The sequence below is a fragment of the Corvus hawaiiensis genome, chromosome 1 (assembly GCF_020740725.1).
Source record: "Corvus hawaiiensis isolate bCorHaw1 chromosome 1, bCorHaw1.pri.cur, whole genome shotgun sequence".
NCBI lineage: Eukaryota > Metazoa > Chordata > Aves > Passeriformes > Corvidae > Corvus > Corvus hawaiiensis.
In genome coordinates, this window is record NC_063213.1 from 45,264,630 (window position 1) to 45,282,598 (window position 17,969).

The 17,969-nt window shown below is 39.6% G+C and overlaps 1 long non-coding RNA gene across 2 annotated transcripts in view; it reads left to right on the plus strand.

Annotated features, from left to right (window-relative positions):
- Positions 1–1,210: 1,210 nt before the first annotated feature.
- LOC125335167 overlaps positions 1,211–17,969 on the plus strand; it is a 34,416-nt gene continuing 17,657 nt past the window's right edge. Inside the window, exons 1-3 of one of the 2 annotated variants that reach the window (XR_007207364.1) lie at positions 1,211–1,412; positions 2,078–2,147; positions 2,557–2,704. This is a non-coding gene — a long non-coding RNA (uncharacterized LOC125335167). Of the gene's footprint in view, positions 1,413–2,077; positions 2,148–2,556; positions 2,977–17,969 lie in introns of those variants that run through there. The other variant, XR_007207363.1, reaches the window with a different exon arrangement.

The following is a 17,969-nucleotide window of genomic DNA, read 5'->3' on the forward strand; positions in this document are numbered from 1 at the left end:
GCCCCACCAGGAAGCAAATGAATAACTCCTGATAGTCAGGCCAGGAGCCTATCTGCAATACCTGTCATAGCTCTTATCTGGTTTGGGGTTTTTTTCTGGTTGGATTGGTTTGTTTGGGGATTTTTTCCTAAGGAAAATGAATGCTTGATTAAGCTAATTCTTTGGCTTACTCCATTTGGTGCATAATTAACTGAATATTGAATAGTCATTTTGCATGTTTTATAAAATCAGCTTAAGTGGACAGGAAAACATTCAGAGTACAAATGAGCTTTTATCAGTGACTGAAGATCCTATTGTCTATGATTCAAAAGGAAAGTAAACAGAGGTGCCTATACCCAACCTGTCTTTCATTCCATAGATGTAAAAAGGAAACAAAACCTTGGAAGTCCTGCTCTCATTATTATTCTGACATTTTGAAGCATGCAAAAACATTATGTGAAATGCAAATTCTAGAGAATTTTATCAGAGGCAAATGCTTCAAATGATATGATTCTAAAATTGCACAATAAATTAAAGATAAAATTGGATTAAAGCTATGTAAAAGAGTCATAAATAAGTGTCTGTGTGCAAATAACTTTAACATGTCATAAACGTAGCTGGGCAGAATGGGGGCTCTAAAAGCATGAGGAGGATTTTGTTCAAGTTTGCAAGTTCTTGGCTACAGAGAACATGCAGTGCAGGATTTCAAGGCCCAGGCAGTTCCCCAGGGAATGCTGTGAAAAGAAAGTTGAATGACATTCAGTTAAAATTCTACAGAGAACACCAATGAAAGGACAACCCTTTCAGGGTCTGCAGAGGTCCCATTTAGCAGTGGCTGGTTTGGACAAGAGCATAAGGATCACTGTGTTCTCATAAAGCTCAGAAAATTAAGAGAAAGAGCTCTACCATAGAAACAGCAAAGTATTTTTATGTCTTCAGAAGGAAATGCCTCAGAAGAATATATAATTAGATGGAATGACTTGCTGAAGACCAACGTCTTATATCACAGTTCATCCTGAAAAGAAATTGGAAGTGACTGGTACAAATGTTAAGGATTAAGTCAAAGCGCATCCCACTTCAGGAGTGCCAATGGGAAACTGAGGAAATTTGCCCATGATTAATCAAGATTAACCCTCCACACTTGCCAGAGTCTGCAGAATTACAGTCAAATGTAGCATAGGGCAAAGAAGGTTGTTCACCGGTCTTTATTGGCCCTGTTGGCTACCTCTGACAGCACTTTAAACACTCACTTTAAAAAAAAAAATGAATTAAGCAAAATTTTCCTTCTTTAACCTTAGTTGGGAAGAGCAGCCAGTAGGAAGAGCAGTGGAATTTCAAACAACCCTGTGCCACAGATCACCCTAGTTGGAAAAAGGCAACAACTGAGAAGGACATGCTTGTGTGTCCGTGAGACACCATCCATATACGTATTTGTGAGTGTGTGTGTATGTGTCTGTCTGTGTGTGTCTCTGTGTGTACCACTGCTCACACACACATAGCCTTGGGAAAGCCAGAAACATTTCATGACTGGCTGGATATGAAGCTATTTTTCTCTCTACAGTAATATAGAAAAAGAAATAATTTTTGTGGTCATTAGAAAGCTGCACATAATTTTCTTAAAACGTTTTGCCACATCTGGAGCCCTATTTTCCTCTCCATAGGCTGCTTAACTCTTATTAATATCAATGGGGGTTATGCACACATGTGGAGAATAAATTAGATTCTTCATTGTTTCCTTCTGATAAAATTAAATGTTCTTTCCACATGTTAAAATTAACTCACATACTGTTGTTCTCAGGGTATTGGAAATAGAGAGCATTAGTCGCTAGATGAATCTTACATTATTTTGCCTCTTAATAAAAGACCTTATCCTACTCCTTTTAGAATAAGAAACTACTTATCAAAAGCTTCAGTCAGAACTTGAGTTTTGCAGCTATTGATTTCATCCTTGGGCTGTATGGAAGCCCTTCTCTCCCAGTATGGTGCATTATTCAGACTAGATTTGTGACAGTAGTTTCTTCATACTAATAAATGGCTAACCTCTTTTCTAGTCAATTTTTTATCAATCAATTCTTATTTCCTTTTTTCTTATTTACAGCCATTGGAAGACAAATGTTTCTGTCACAGCCAGTAGAGCGACTGTCTTAACTCATTTGCCTTTGGTGCCTGTAAGTGAAAAACGCTAAGTGAATTTTCACTGACACGAATTTGAGACGCAATTTAATACCGTCATTATACAGGGAATCATTATTGTGAATGATTTGGTATATGTAAGATGCTGGGAAGGATTTTATACTCTTTGAAGTGGGTTTTTTTTGTAGGGCAAATTATTATATTTATAGAAGACCTATTAATATTTATCCTTGACGTTGCATCCAAGAAATAGCTACAGAGACTATTCCATAGACCTTTTGCCATTTTTAGAACATGGAATGCTGATCATTAGCATTCAACTCAATCGTAAATGCAGTTCCCTGGGGGATGATGACATCAAATAAATTGGACCAGTTTCTGAGAAGCTGCACCCCCTATGGATCTCTCAGTAGCAGAGAATGATTAAGCTTTATAACTTCCTAGGGCAGCAGTGGAGATGCAACTGCCAATGGAAGAGGAATAGTGTGTCAGTAATGCCTGCCGAACTGTCCCAGAAGTGGTGTGAGGTGGAGGAATGTCTGCAACTTGAGAGACCGAGGGATCCCGTAGTATTATGAACCTCTTGTTGCAGGTACGCTCTTGGAAAATAATTTGACAGAACTCTACTGAATAAAACCTGTGTGAACTCCGCTTTAAGCCACAGTTAAGAAAAGTGAAGTCAAAAGAGCTCCTACCAATGCCATCAATGGAATCAAGAAATACGACTTGTTGAAGTTACTTGATCCAGCAATCTAGCCAGTATTAACAGATAAAAACTGATGATCAAATTAGCAGAGAAGAAATTGTGTAAGAAATAGATTTATCAAAATCCAGAATCAGCATTCTTTATTCAGTATTATTTATTTTAGTGTTTATTTAGATGGACAGTAGTTTTTCACTGCAATTCATGAACCATTTAGACTTTGATTTTTTCTCAGAACTATAGTTAGCTTTGGGATTTTGCTTTTTTATTATAAGCTCTCTATGCCACAGAATATCTTTATAACCTTGAAACGAGATGCAATTTTTTGATGTCTAGTTGCACTTACTTTTCAGATTTTATTTCAGTTTTTCTTTCTAATTGCAATAGTATATCTCAAAATATGGTGCAAAGTGAAAACTACAGCTTGTGATATTTATTTTTACTTCTTGATTTGATTTCTGAATGTCTTTCAGGCTTAACTGGGGTATGACATACCTTCTAGGTCCTTGGATGCTCCAGGTTGAGAAATTGTGACTTGAGAAGGCTTGCCATGAATCATTCAAGTCACACTGTAATGAGTGGGATCGACAATATCAGGACACCTAAATTTAGGCATCTAGCTGTCTTAGGGACTTAGGTCCCATTACAGTAAATCAGGATTTTGTCAGTGTCACCTGTGGATCTCAAAGAGCCGTTCAGCTGCCATTCAGGTAATAGGTATCTGTTTTAGAGAGAGAAGTTGATTCTGCTTTGCTGCAACTGAATCCCATCAGCAGATGAGTCCTACCCAGACCTTCAAAAAAATTGGATGTTCTCCTAAATCTTCCGTCTTATTGAGCTCCAGTTACAAAGCTCAGAGAATAAGATCTGATTTACAAATTTTAGTCCACTTGATTGGAATGAGGGTTTTGGTTTACTTGGCCGATCGATTCTCTTTACTGAATCTTGAGGCAATTGCCCTGTGATGCTCTCAGTATCACAGAGGGAAGATATGTTACACACAGTCTTATTTTCTCTATTTGAGCATTTTTCATGCTTGAGAATAATCTTAACCTATTTAAATCAGTTTATTTAGGGATATGTGTCATGCACAGTCAAACAGGATCCTGCCATGGCTGAGGCATGAGTTGAGACAGCTGAACAGTCTTGGCCAGTTCAATGCCATTGCAATAGAAAATGTCAAGGACTTTCTCAGGTACTCTTTAGGTCTTCTGAATCTCCCTGGGTCAAAAAGTTCACGGGCATGTGAACTGAATTCATGGGTATGTGTGGGGAGAGAAGCTACTTCCTTCTCTCCACTTAAATTTTGGCCACACCATCGCTGGAGTCCCATCTCCGTGTCACTTTTTTTTGTACCATTGTAACGGAAGAATGAATTACTGAATCTTAAGCATCCCTTAAAAGAAAATTTATAGCATTTTTAGCATTCAAAATAAAATAGAAGCCAAAAAAATATTTCCAGTCAAAGTTCTGGTTGAATTAGCTTTTCAAATAAATCCCAGAATGCAAATCTCTTGCAAACTCAAGGGGGGCACATTGCCTCTTAGGTTGTCCTAACAAAAACATTGTGCAAATGACTTTACCATAAAGATACATTGGCACCGGTCTGGAAGCCAGCACACCAGTTAAGTTGTTGCTGGCATGGGGTCTCTCCATTAAGGTCACCTTCTCCAAATCCTTTTCAGAAAGAAATCCTGTTACTTTGTAGAAAGTGAGCAATTCCGAAATAACAGTGGGCTGATAAACTCTTTCCTCTTAAAGAGCCTCCACTGTCCAGAATGACTTCTCAAGTAAAGAAAAGTGGTTGCAAGCTCAAAGTAGAGATTTGGAGCTTTGCACAGGAGTCGAAGGCTGATCTGTGCTCTAGAAACACACAACTGTATTGGCATCTTGTAAGCATATTGATTTAATTATTGCTTAGCTGTTTTCTCTGAAACTCTCACTATCGTATTGGATATGTTTCACAAGCTGATAACAAATACCACATATGTAGCTCCAGCCCCTAAAAGGAGCAGTCAATGCACTTTAATATTCTTTTAAATGCAGACTTTTCTTCCAAGCAGATTAACACCTAAGAACAATTATCATTGGCTGTCCTTGAGGGAGGACATTTTTGGTTGCTGTAACTTTAGTTTCAAACTAGTCAGGAGATTTTGCTGCAGAAATATACAATAATTTAATTGCTTAAGGCTTTCAAGTTTCTGACAGGAATGCAAAAGCTATGTTATGCTGTGTTTGTGAATGATATTTTTGCCACTGTGTCTTCCTCATTCAAGACCAATTGGCCACATGTGTTGATAAGGACCACTAAGGGTGAATAACTTCTGTCTTTCCTGAGGGTATCAAGAGCTGCTGTCATAAAACAGAAGAGTAAATGACACTGAAGTATTACACTGAAAGATTACTTGTTAACCTTGCCATGGCTAATAAAATTCTAATTTGCAAGTCTTGATTCACTACAGTTGATGTGCATGTGAGTAACGTGGAATTACTCTGGTTAAAGCTGTTAAAAAGAGAGGCTTCCATGAAAAATATATTACGCAGGAAAGAACTATTGCTTTTTTTCCCCTTGAACTGAGGTTAATCTATACTTTCTGTCCACTAGGTATGCTTGGATTTACAATTCTGTTCTCTTAAAACCCAGTTAATTGCATTAAGTGCAGTTGGAATGTGTTCAGAGATGATATTGGCCTTCTGATTATTGAGCATGTATTGAAACATGAGGTTTCCTGAATGTGGTAGTTATTTATCAGTGGTACTATAAACCTCTCTAGTTTACACTATAGGAAAGAAACAAAACACCTCCAAGATCAAGTCCCAGTGCAGTGCCTTGAACTTCTTGATGCTTTTAGTATTCATCAAAATGTGTGAAATGCATTTTCAAGAAACTAAAATATGGCTACTTGCTCTGAGTTTGCGTTTGGTATAATGCACAGTTATGAATTATTTCTGTGGGTGGGTTTTAATACACATTGTCCTGTCTACTTTATGTTATGACTAAATTATCCTCATTCTGCAGGCTCAAACCAGAACTTCTGTAAGCTGTAGAGAAGCTGTACACAGCCTCTATCACTGCTGTCTTTTAGTCACATCTTAACCACAAGATCCTTCTTTAATTATAGTAGTACTTTTGCAGGAACAAACATATATGATGAAATTTCATACTCTGCTTTTGCCCGGGAAAATAAATGAAATAAATTTGTTTTGACTACTGTATCAAATTCCATGGTTGTGGATTTAATTATATAGAAATTTAGTTTCTGTAAGCTATATCCTTTGTATTATTTAGGATCGTGGATGGAAGTGAATAAAATAGCATTTATGTCAGATGGCAATGCAGCATGCCTTCACATTTTTCATTGTGTCACATCCACTCTCAACAGAACTTTCATTTTAAAAGTTAATAGTCTGTCATTCATATGAAAAACCAAGGACTTCTCATTGAGCTGGTTATTTAATTATTTCTGTATCTTTATGATAAAAGATACAGAAAATCTCAAGTTCCCTAAACCAGCAAGATCTCTGCTTTTATTTGCTCCCTGAGAAACTACTTTGACATAAGTGTTGTGGCTTGTCCTTATCTTGAGATTTCCTGTAAAGCTGGAGCAGTTTTGGATGCCAAATTCTTACCCTCTTCACCTTTGCAGAAGTGCTCATGCAACACATCACTCAGGGTTGTCTTCCTATCCCCCCTGTATAATCACATAAAACCAACAGTGAAAACAACCAGCTGTAAGTGTAAAGCTTTGAAAATACAAAGTCTTGTGCATAGAGTCTGTGCCCAATGTCTTTTACCTGCTATCTTAACAGTATTTTGGTTTGCACTTGTCTGGAAGACCTATGCCTGAGGAATTTTATTGATTTTTTCGAAACTGTAACTTGGTACCCAGTGAAACTTCAGACCATTTACTTCATGGCAAAGACCCAACATTTTTTTTCCAAAAGTCACTTAATTCATCCTTCTATGATACTCACCTGGCACCTGCACTCTGAGATGTGGAATCCGGGATATTACTACTTTAGTCATCTCAATGCACCTTATAAAAAAAACTTGCCTGTTTTTAATGAAATGGGGTGAAATTTCTGATGACTTAATGATGAAACTGCCAAAACCAAAAATTGCCTTAACTCAAGTAATGACAAACCACAGTGAAGGATTTTAGATATACCTTCCTTTATACCTGAACTGGCTCAACCTGTTAAACATTCTAGGCTGCAGCAGTGGAAGAGAATGGGGAGACATGGATGACACTAGCTAGGGGACTGACCGTTCTGCCTCACACAAAGCTTTAAATGAAATTACTGAAGGAGGACAGAAGTATCCATTGCCAAAAGGAGACTGCATCATTCCCAGCCACACTAACTGATACATTCTTCTGAGAACATCTCAGAGATGACAAGGGGAAAGTTTACCTACCACCACCTCTTGTACAAGTAGAAAAATTTTGTTTAGCAGTTGTGCTTAAAATTAGAGGAAGTGTTTTGTTCCAGTGACCTGGAGTCAGTCAGAGGATAAAATCTGCGTGCTTTCTTTTTGTGCCAAGGTAGGAGAACCAACAATTATAAAAGGAAGTTATGTTCCCTCACACCTTTCCTGCCTGTTTTCTGAAAGCAGATCTTCCACCCTGCTGGTTACAGCCTGCCAGCTTTTATTTGTGTTAGTTTTCCCTAACTGATGTTAGAGTAGGTTTTAGTGTCCTCTCCACGCTGTTACTCCTTTCACACAATTTCCCGTGTCTTGCTCCTGCTATGTTGTGAAAACAGTGATTGAACCAGACTGGCACATTGTGGTGTGTTGTGGTAGCACTTCCAAGCGCCTTGATGGCACCTCCCACAGACAGTCTGTTCAGGGTTATTTTCCTCATGTTTGTGCTCTCAGAAATCTGTGTCAGTTGCCAAGAGAGGAAGAAATGTGGTCCCTGTGAGTGCAAGGGTTGTGTCTGGTCTCCTCTGGCGTGCTGGTGGTTGCTGCCAAACTCTGCTCCCGGGGCGCGGTGCTGCGCCCTCACGGTTGGGTGTAAAGCCGTAAAGTAAACTGCGCTAATCTCTGCCGCGCTTACCGCTGTCTCTCCCTTTTCTGAAGGAATTAATGTGTGCACCAGATGGCTGAGACACAGGCAACGCGTGAACACCACACTGGAAAAATATCTAGCTGACATATTAGACCCACATTTTACCCATGTCAGAAAGCTTGTCTTTAGGCAGGGTGCTGAATCAAAGGCTCCCATTTTGATGTGAATTCCACTTGTTTCCCTAACTTTGCATTAGGGAATTAACTTTATAAAAAATTAATGTCTTCAGCAGAAACACCTTGCTTCAACTTTTTTCCTAAGTCAAAAGGTTGCAGCAGTGGTCAAATGGATTAAAAGGAAGGAGCTGTATAACTTGTGTTGATCCGACAAGCTACTGCACCTGACTTATGGTTTGATGCATTCATTCACTCCTTTGTGTGCTCCTGCATTTTCAGCTAGTCCTTCCCAGGTGTGGACATGAAAGCCTCACCTATGACCCTCCCAACCACCCTAGCCTCCAAAAACACAAAGGCCTTGAAGAAAGGTATCTCAGGCTTTTCAGATTGTTGCACCCAGGAAAATGCAGAGTGTTGGCTGAAACACTGCAGGACGAGGATTAAATCAAGAATATTCAAGAAGTGGCTCACTGATATCTTATGTCAGAAGTCACCCTGGTTGTCTCGTCTTTAATTTGTGCTTGCAAGACTGGAGCCTTCCTGCTAACTGTTCTCTTCTTTAAATCCATTGAAGAACTCACAGTGATGGACGGTCTGTTTGCTGAAGATCAATTGATTTTGTGTGAATGGAACTAATATGCTTCTCATACTGCTGCAAAAGTTTTCGCGTTATTTTCTGATCCATCTCCTTTACTTGCAGAAGACTTAAAGTAGCACAATCTTGCTGCCCAGCTGGGCAAGGGGCATTTAAATAGCCTCCTGATACCTGCTTTTCATCAGGTATCACCATGCTGAGCTCGGGAGGAATTTTAAAAATGCTTAGAAGAACAAAAATAAGCACTGAACCGACATACGCACAGTCTGAAAGTCAGCCTTGGGGGAAATTATACAGGAGAATGCCTGAGGGCTGGCAACAGTCCTGGCAGAATGACTAACACCCTAGCTGAAATCAGCAGGATAAATGAATTTTAGCCTTGACAGTGCAAGAAAGTCACGCTGCCAGTTTGGTGTTTCTGGGAGCCAAGCCACAGCAAAGAGCCATAGCTGGATCCTGATGTGTAGCCGAGAGATGCAGCACGCTGCTCCCAGCACGTGCTCGAGCTCACGGGAAGCACAGCTCTGCCAGATCTGCTGCTCTTGTGCTGAACACCCAGCTGCAATGAGTTCAGGGAGGGAGACCTCTATGCCTTCCTCAGAACTGTGATGAGAGTGACAGTGCTCAGAGCCCCTTTGCAGGCTTCCTAAGCAAATAGGAAGCCCATTACTAAAATGCCATTGTCCTTCATTTGTCAGATTAAGACTGCTTAATAGATTACACAGGCAGCAGAGTAGCAAGTAGCTGCTCTGATTTGAGGAGTCTGGCCCAGAATACTAAATACTTGGCTCCATCATACAGTGTGTTTTTACATGGATTTACCAGAAGAAAAAACAGTCTTTTTACTGCACTTTCTTAAGCATCTGAAAAGAGAATAATTTCTTAGGAATGTTAGCTCTTATTTTTGCAAAAAATTTGTGACTTTATCCTTCTACAATAATGTGGAAGTAAGTGATTAGGTTAAAAAAACCCAACACCCACCCTTCCATCTATAGTTTTGTTATGAGATCATAATAACTGATATTAACTGATAGAATTCATCCATATCACTTGCAGCTACTCCAGGAGAGAGGCAACATTATAGAGTAAAGGTTCTGCAGTATAGCCGTGAGATAATGACATCTTACTGGTCACACTAACCAGAGGGTATATCTTTGGACTGTGGTCAAGAGGAACACAGCAGGTTGCTTTTGCTGTCAAATTCCTGTAATATCAGTTAATTTTCCAATGGGCATTAATTTTCAGAAGCAGGCTTTTGTGGGAACAGTGGGTCAGCTTAATTATTCTGAGAACCTTAGTGAGAAAATGGATATTTCTTTAAGGTTTCATGTGTGTCTGAAATTCCAGGAAACTGATTCCCAGCCTTGTTTTCTTGCTGCTGTGCTGCAAGAAGTGCTAGCACAAGGATTTGCTCCTAAGTGTTTTCTTCCCATGGCCTGTGCAATTAGCATTAAGCCAGTGGTAAAGGATGAGGCTGACTTGCCTGAAATAAATTTTCAGAGAAGTCCATGAAGTGGTGATGTCAGGAAATCAGAATATGCTCGCAAGTTAAATTGTAATGTTTTGTACCTGGTGAATGGAGCATTGATTCCTGCCTTGTAAAGAAATCAGGGAGTGAACAATGCTGAGCAGATAGTATCATCTTCAAATGAATCACTTCCACTAATCCAGATACAGAAGCAAACTGCAGCTTTTTCTTAGATTTTAGAGATGTTGCAATTCAACTTCTTTTTCCTGCAATGTTTTCTTTAAGGCAAAAAAATGGAAAAGCAGATCAAGGGAATCATATAAGCTTATACTCTTTCTGAGTAATATCTGTAGGTGCAACCACCAACTTACTTCTGATATAGCCTTTGCAGTCCAAATTGATGCTGCAATAGGTTATGAAACACAGAACATCTCTCTTCCAACATAATTGCTGAGGCCAAACTGATCCACTGATTAACCAAGGTCCCTGTCTAACCTGTTTAGGCCCATAGCATAATCTGTAAAGAGCAACGTGAAGGAAACAGCTTTGCTTGTAATACAGTTCAGCCTTTGTATGAATGAGTCTCCATCTACAATATTTTGTAAATTTGTGAAGATTTTCGGTAAACTGGAGTTGTAGATGAGTGCAGAAGTTCTTCTATTTCTTTGTTTTCCTTGGGATGTCTCTTTGCTCCAGGAACTTGAGAGAGAACACTTTAACTTCTGTTTTCTCACTCAAATACTGTCTGGTAAACTATTTTAGAGCATGGAGCTGCCTGTTTTAGCCCTTTCATACAGACAAGAAAATCAGAACAGATCTCTCCTGGGGAACAAGAGATACTAGTTTCAGCCTCTGAAAGTGAGAGAATCAATGAAATCTGGCAATCTTCTGCTGGCTGAGAGTTCTAGCTAATGAGTCATTTAAAAAGCCCAAGCAACTTTCTGTTTCCAACCCTTTCTTTAGGTTGTTTCTCTTGACTCAGTTCCAAAAGGGTTGAGGCTGAATGGACTATCCTGTGCCCAAAACTATCAAGTGACCTTGCTCACCGAATACTTTTTTCAGATTTTCATTTCATCAATAACAAATAACTTTTTCTTGTCTTTCTCCCTAGGACTCAGACAATCTCCAGAAGACTAGCAGTTATTCACAGAGCCATATTAATACTGTTTTCAGGTTGTTGCTACCTTTCTTCCCATCTTTTCCAACCTCACACAGTTTTCTTGGCTGTTTGAATTAGAACACACGTCTGTTTTCTCTTAGTCACAGAAGCTGGTTTTTGTTCCAGCCCTCCACCTGTAGCGTATTTTCTGGTCTTATAAATGCAATTAAAGCCTTGAATGGACATGTTTAGGATGTGGGTGCAAACTTGTGCTGCTGGTTAGCTGGTTTATTTTTCAGTGTTGTAGCTCAAACAAACAGCTGTACCTTGCTACAGATCCTGTCTTCAAATGAACAGCAGGTTTTAATTTTTATTGCCAGGTATGTGCATGTGGTGTTGTGGAACTACATTTATCTGTGGACTACCTTTTCTCAAACCCTGAGCTGTGAAAATGCTGAACCTTCTACAAGGCCCAGTATTCTTTTGTTATATTGTTCTATTTTAATTCTTATAGAAATATAAATGAACTTAGAAAAATCCTGCCTTTTTTTCATTTGCAAAACCTAATGTCAGATGACCTCAAGTAAGGTTAACTATTTATTCTTTCTTGGAATAACATCTGAAGCCAAGCTCCATAAAATATGTGTTTTCTTTCATTTGCTGGAAGTTCTTGAACAGTCAGAAAAACTGTTTTGGGTTTAGATGAAACTGTATTTAGAATTAGGGTTTTTTTCTCCTCTACTTTGATAATGTCAAAATGATAGAGCTTATTTTGCTGTAGGTGAATATTCCTTTGAAACCAACATGCATTTGAAAAATGTTTTTGTTACCAAGTCCATGAGGCTTTTCCTAGAATATTTTATCTACCTAAAATGTTCCTTCAGTATTCTTCCCATAGTCTCAAGCTCCTGAGCAGTGCTTTGTAGGGCACTCTATACACAGAAGGAAAAGACCTCTGACCTAAATAGCTTGAGTCATTGAATCAAAGAATCATTTAGGTTGGAAAAGATCTTTAAGATCACTGAGTCCTACCATTAACCCAGCACTGCCAAGTCCACTGCTAAACCATGTCCGAAAGTGCTGTATCTACAGGTCTTTTAAATACCTCCATGAAAGGTGACTCCACCACTTCCCTTGGCAGCCTGTTTCAATGATAGACAACCCGTTCCATGAAGAAATTTTTCCTAAACCTTCCCTGATGCAACTTAAGGCCATTTTCTGTTGTCCTGTCACTTTTTATCTGGGAGACAAGACCAAGCCCCACCTTGCCGCAACCTCTTTTCGAGTAGTTGTAGAAAGTGAGAAGATCCCCCCTGAGCATTCTTTTCTCCAGCTGAACAGCCCCAGTTTCCTCAGCTACTCCCCATAAGATTTGTGCTCCAGACCCTTCTCCAGCTCTGTTTCCTTTCTCTGGACACCCTCCAGCCCCTCAATGTCTTTCTTCTAGTGAGGGGCCCAGAACTGAACACAGGATTTGCACTGCAGCCTCACCACTGCTGAGTGCAGGGGGAAAATCACTGCCCAGGTCCTGCTGGCCACACTCTTTCTGACACAAGCCAGGATGCCATCAACCAGAATTCTTGTCCACCTGGGCACACACTGGCTCATGTTCAGGTGCTGCCAACTAGCACCCCCATGTCCTTTTCCAGCAGGCAACTCTCCAGCTGCTCTACCCTTCCTGGTCTTTGCTATTTTTTTTTCTTCTCATTTCCCGTTGTTTGGGAATTGTGGCATCAACACATAAAACCTTTTAGAACTGCTGTTTTTAAAATTCAGAATTAGCTTGTGTTATCATGGAAAAGCAGCCTTAGGTCTCTACCTGAGAGCTGAACAATCCCAAATTGCAACTGGTTGTGGACGTAAATGCAAATTCTGTACCGGGGGCTTTTCTGAAGTTTCAATGTGCTGTTTCTGATCTTGCCTTTTAGAAATGTGATTATGAAAATTTTCTGCTTCTCTTCAGTGTTGCCAGGAGGGCACGTTATCTACTTCTTGCTGTAGATCATCAGAAACTTTGTTTTCCTCTGCTGTATCACTGTGAAAGTGAGAACAACTTGAAGAAGTGAAAGCAATTTGTTCTGCAGGAGGTATTAGATAAAGGGTGCCTAGAGGATTCCTCATATCATCTTGAGATGGAGATAAAATAGAATGACATGATAGACCATTAGGCAAAGCAAAGTAAGCACAGCAGCAGATTCTTGTCTCAGATCTGTGATGCACTTTCCTCCCTGGATGATTAAATGACAGTGTCTAAAACAACAGCTCTCCTGGCTTTGCTGAGCTCATGTGGAACCTTAGGAGTCAGCGGCAGTCTTTGCGCAGAGAGATAAAGGATTGCAAGCCACCCAGAGGACAGCTGCTCTTGCTTACCCTTTCTTTTGAAAATGGCAGCACAGTTAAAACTATTTTATAGACTCCTTGCCTAACCTTCACTAGGGATCTGGAGCTCCCTGTCACTGCCAATTTCTGAAGCTGCAAGGGTTTAAGGATCAAAGCAAGAGATTAAATGAGGCTGCAATGACATAGCGTAATGTACTGCTCATATGGCAACAGAAGAGTTCCTTAACTGGGCTGGTGCTTAAAATACTACTAAATGCACTGTGAAATAACTAATTTTTAAAGGAATTTTTGGAAACATGAGACACTGCTTTGAAAGTTTTCTGAGAATTTGGAAAACAAAATCATGAGATTTACAATTTGTGTTAACCAAATAGGTTTTTGTTTTTATTCTCTCTCACAACAAATTAAAAAGAGCTTACATTTTCCAAATTACTTCTAAATATCTAGCAGAAGCCAGGATCCTAAGAAACTAGTTCAAATGAAATGCCTGCTGCCAGAAGAAACAAGATCATTAGTAAGCTCAATGACCTTCCCTCTTCACTGCCCCAAGGGCCCACTGTGCTATTTGCACTGCACACTGGGCTGGGCATCCCACAGACAGGAGCAGGAACCAAAGTCTTTGTGGCACTCACCCTAAATTAAGGTGCTGATGGTGTGGATATCCCCTATTCTCCATTTCTCTAACAGCCCATAAAGAAAGGATCAGCTTCTGGAATTGTGGATGCCCAGATGGTAATATTTGTTCGGGGGATAGGATCCAGGATGCTTGCATCTTCCCTTCTTATTCTTCTCTTTCCATTCATCATGCATAAGAAATCTCTGTGCATCAGTTTATGCCTTGTAATGACCTGCTCACTAAGCTTCATGGCCTGTGTCTTCCCATTGACACCCTGTCCAGCTGAACAACTACCCACTACTGTGGGTAGTAGCCAGGGCTTTTCCTCACCCAGCCACTTCTTTTGTGGTCTGAATCAGCACAGCCACCTCAGTTGGCAGAATAAATCAGAACAGGTCTTAAGGTGCATAATTTTGTGTACAAAGAAGTGCTTTAAATTGTGAATATATTGAATTTTCATTGTATGAGTCAAATAGGTGATACCTTGAAAGCTTTACCACAATAAATGTGTGTGTGTGTGTGTGAGCACGTTAACTAAAACTGACTCTCTCACAAATGTCTTAAGCATATACTCCACTCCTTTTAAACACTTGTTTTAATTTCCTCTTGTTCTTTGGGAAGGAAATTAAGTTTGGTTGGTCGCCTCTAAGGAATAAAAGTGAAACATTATTCTAGTTTCCCTGAACTGAGAAAGACTCGAAACAGCAATCTCTCTCAGTGCTCTCTGCCAAGGCAGAGGTATCCTGCAGGAGGCTGGCAGAGATAAACCGTACAAAGCAAACAACCCACCCCCAAACCGCAGCATCAGTTATTTCACTGTTCACAATAGGAATATGACATTTCAGAAGAAAAACACTGTACTTTAGCTATCAAACAAGCACATAGAATAGCTCAGAGTTAACATCTGTGTAACGAAAACCAGAAAATAGCAGTGATTCCTCTGGAGAGACTTGCTTGCACCTTGTGTCCTTTCTTTCCTACCCATATTATTCTCACTGGCTGCATGTTGGCTCCAAACTGCTGTAGGTTGATTTAAGAAGTCCAGAACGATCCCACATCAGCTTGTGTGTGTCCATCAAACTTCGACTACCTGTCTCAGAGGGCTTTTTTCCCCCTAAAAAACAGATGACAGCAGGAACAAAAGGTTATGAGAACCTTACATTCTTTTGTACTAATTTCCCATTGCTAATTAACTATTCTCAGTATTGTTCACTTCCCTGCAAGTCTTCTCACAAACATGCTTTAGAAATTTCTGTCTTCTATTTTTTCTTTAATCTATACCCTTAATATTTTTTAATCTGGGAATTATCCCACCATATTTGCTCATGCCTTCCATATCTAATGTATCTTTTCTCAAAAAAAAAAAAAAAAAAAAAGAAAAAGAAAACAGGTGAGTGATTGATCCTGATTTCTAAAGAAAGCATCATTTTAAATTTTTAAAGCAGGTTTTCATGGCACGCTGTATCCTGTTACATGCTGCTAGGGTAGTGGAATGATTCATTTAATAATGTGTGATTACAGTTTTTCTCTCCTTCTGAGTACTGAAGCTGCATATTTCATCCAAACTGCGAGCAAAACATATCTCTTATGAGAAATGTATAATATGTGTAGTCTCCAAGGTTAAAAAGGAAAGTAATGAAAAATAACCAGCTAGTGCAGTTTTATCACGTTTGTCCCTGAGGATCCTGAACCTGCCCCAAGTTGGAGAAGACACTTGACAAGAGATTGGCATCTTTAGGATAGAAAGCAGCAAAGCTGCACGTCCCCACAGGGATGGGGCAGACTCCTCCAAGTCTCACGTGCCACGGGCGCCTCCAATTTTACCCCATATTAGGCCTTGCCCACCTCTGTGCTGCGCTGCTCCGCCAGCCTTCTTTACTCTGCCTAATTAGGTCAGCGGGAAGGAATCTAGAACTGTTTCACATTGTGCTTGTGCGTGTTGGAACAGGAAGGACGGCGTTTCAGTAAGTTCATGAGGCAAGCTAAACTGGTAGCAGCTGGATTTCTTAATAAAATAGGTGTTTTGATTCTACCTACAGGATTTCTCCAAGGAGGATTTAGGCTTCCTATCCAGCATGGCCTGCAGGGGGCATCAAAAGAATTCCATGAACACTAAACATTGTTTTCTGACTAACTCTTTAGCAATAGTGACCCTTGAATGGAGAATTTTGCCATTAAATCAGAAAAGCTGAAAAAAAGCACTTGATTAAAAGAGAGGTTTACATTTCACTACACCTTTTCTGCCCTTTTTTTTTTTTTTGGGCTACTTGATAAGGGAAGACTGGATTTTAAACCCCATTCATTTTCCAAAATCTTGCTATCAGCAAACACTTTGAGAAAATGCCATGGGAAAGGGAACTTCAGACATCATTGACAATAGGATTTAGAAGGTTTTAAAAGTTTCTGAGAAACACAGCAGACTATTTCAGAAATGCTTGTGTTTTCTTTACACTGGAATAGGCTGCCTTCCAGTATTAAAGAGCATTATTATCTAAGCTGAATCCTAGTTGAAGAGTTTCGTTGCATTTATGAGGATAAACTGTTGATAGCATCCACATCTCTTTGCTACACTGTGAGTACAGGTATAGTGAACTTGACTGGGAACAATAGCAAAAAACTTAAAATACACCTTCTTCTCCTCAATCTTCACTGTTAGTATTCCCCGTAACTTCTGGCCTTTCTATTTCATATTAGGATCTCCCGACTGGATTTTTAATTCAGATTGGACAGTGGCACTGAATCCGGAAGATCCAAATATATAGGCTCTTGGTGCAAATCTGAAACATTCAAACTGCTCTTAAATATTTTGTCTGTACTTTTCTGTAGCCTGTTTAACTGTCCTAGATCTGCAATATCTTTTTTTTTCTACATCCAACATAAATCACAGTTGCATTTTGCCCTTAAATAGATGCACCTGCATTAAGCTTCTTCCTGCCTTCCAGTGTGCTGCTTGTTTATTTGCTGTTTGATGCAGATTGTTTCCTAGTTATTATATTACATTATATGTAATTTTCAAAAAAGAAGGATGTTACTAATGACTTACACTTATCCAGAGCATACTGTAGCATTTTCTTTGCAAACTCTCTTATCCTTATTTATCTGTTACTTTTACACTTTGAAAAAATGTTTTCACCAATATTATCTTTTCTTTGTGTTTTCTTTGTTACACAAGTCTAATAATTTGATTTAATTGTAATGATGAGGTGTCATGAAAAGCAAGCAGTTGCTAATCTGAATGAGAGTTGTGATAAAAATACCCCAAATAAGATTGAGCTAGGGTTACACAGGCAGCCTTAATCTGAAACTTTTTATCTTTTGAACCCTTCACTTGACAAAAACTTTCTTTTACAAGGCACCTTTTTTTTTTCTGAGTGAGGCATAGGTTCTTCTGAGATTTCTTTCCAGCCCCAGGTCTGACCTTATGCTTTATCTTTTTCTGCCCATGTTTCTGGGCCAGGTCTGTCTCTGCTCTGGCTTTGTATCTTCCTCCTCATTTTTTCCAGCTTGCAGTATAATTTTTCTTACCCAGCCAATCCTTCCAAGCCTGCCATCTAAATTTTCTCCGTAGTGCTCCCAGTGTCATATCAGCCTACTCTCTGGATTCCTCAGCTGCTCACACGTGTTTTGTTCTGCCACCTTCACCTTCTCCCAGGGCATCGTTCCTTCTCTGTTCTTTTCCCCTTCCCACTTGCTACCTCCTTCCCAAACTTTTCCTCCTGCAGTTTCTCCTCCAGTTTTAGTGTTCTCCTTCCTGAGACACTTTGATATCCAGCCTTAGAGGGAAAATGACCACTTCCACCATCCTCACGCCAAATACCTGTGCGTTCTTTTTCCATTCCCCATCCACC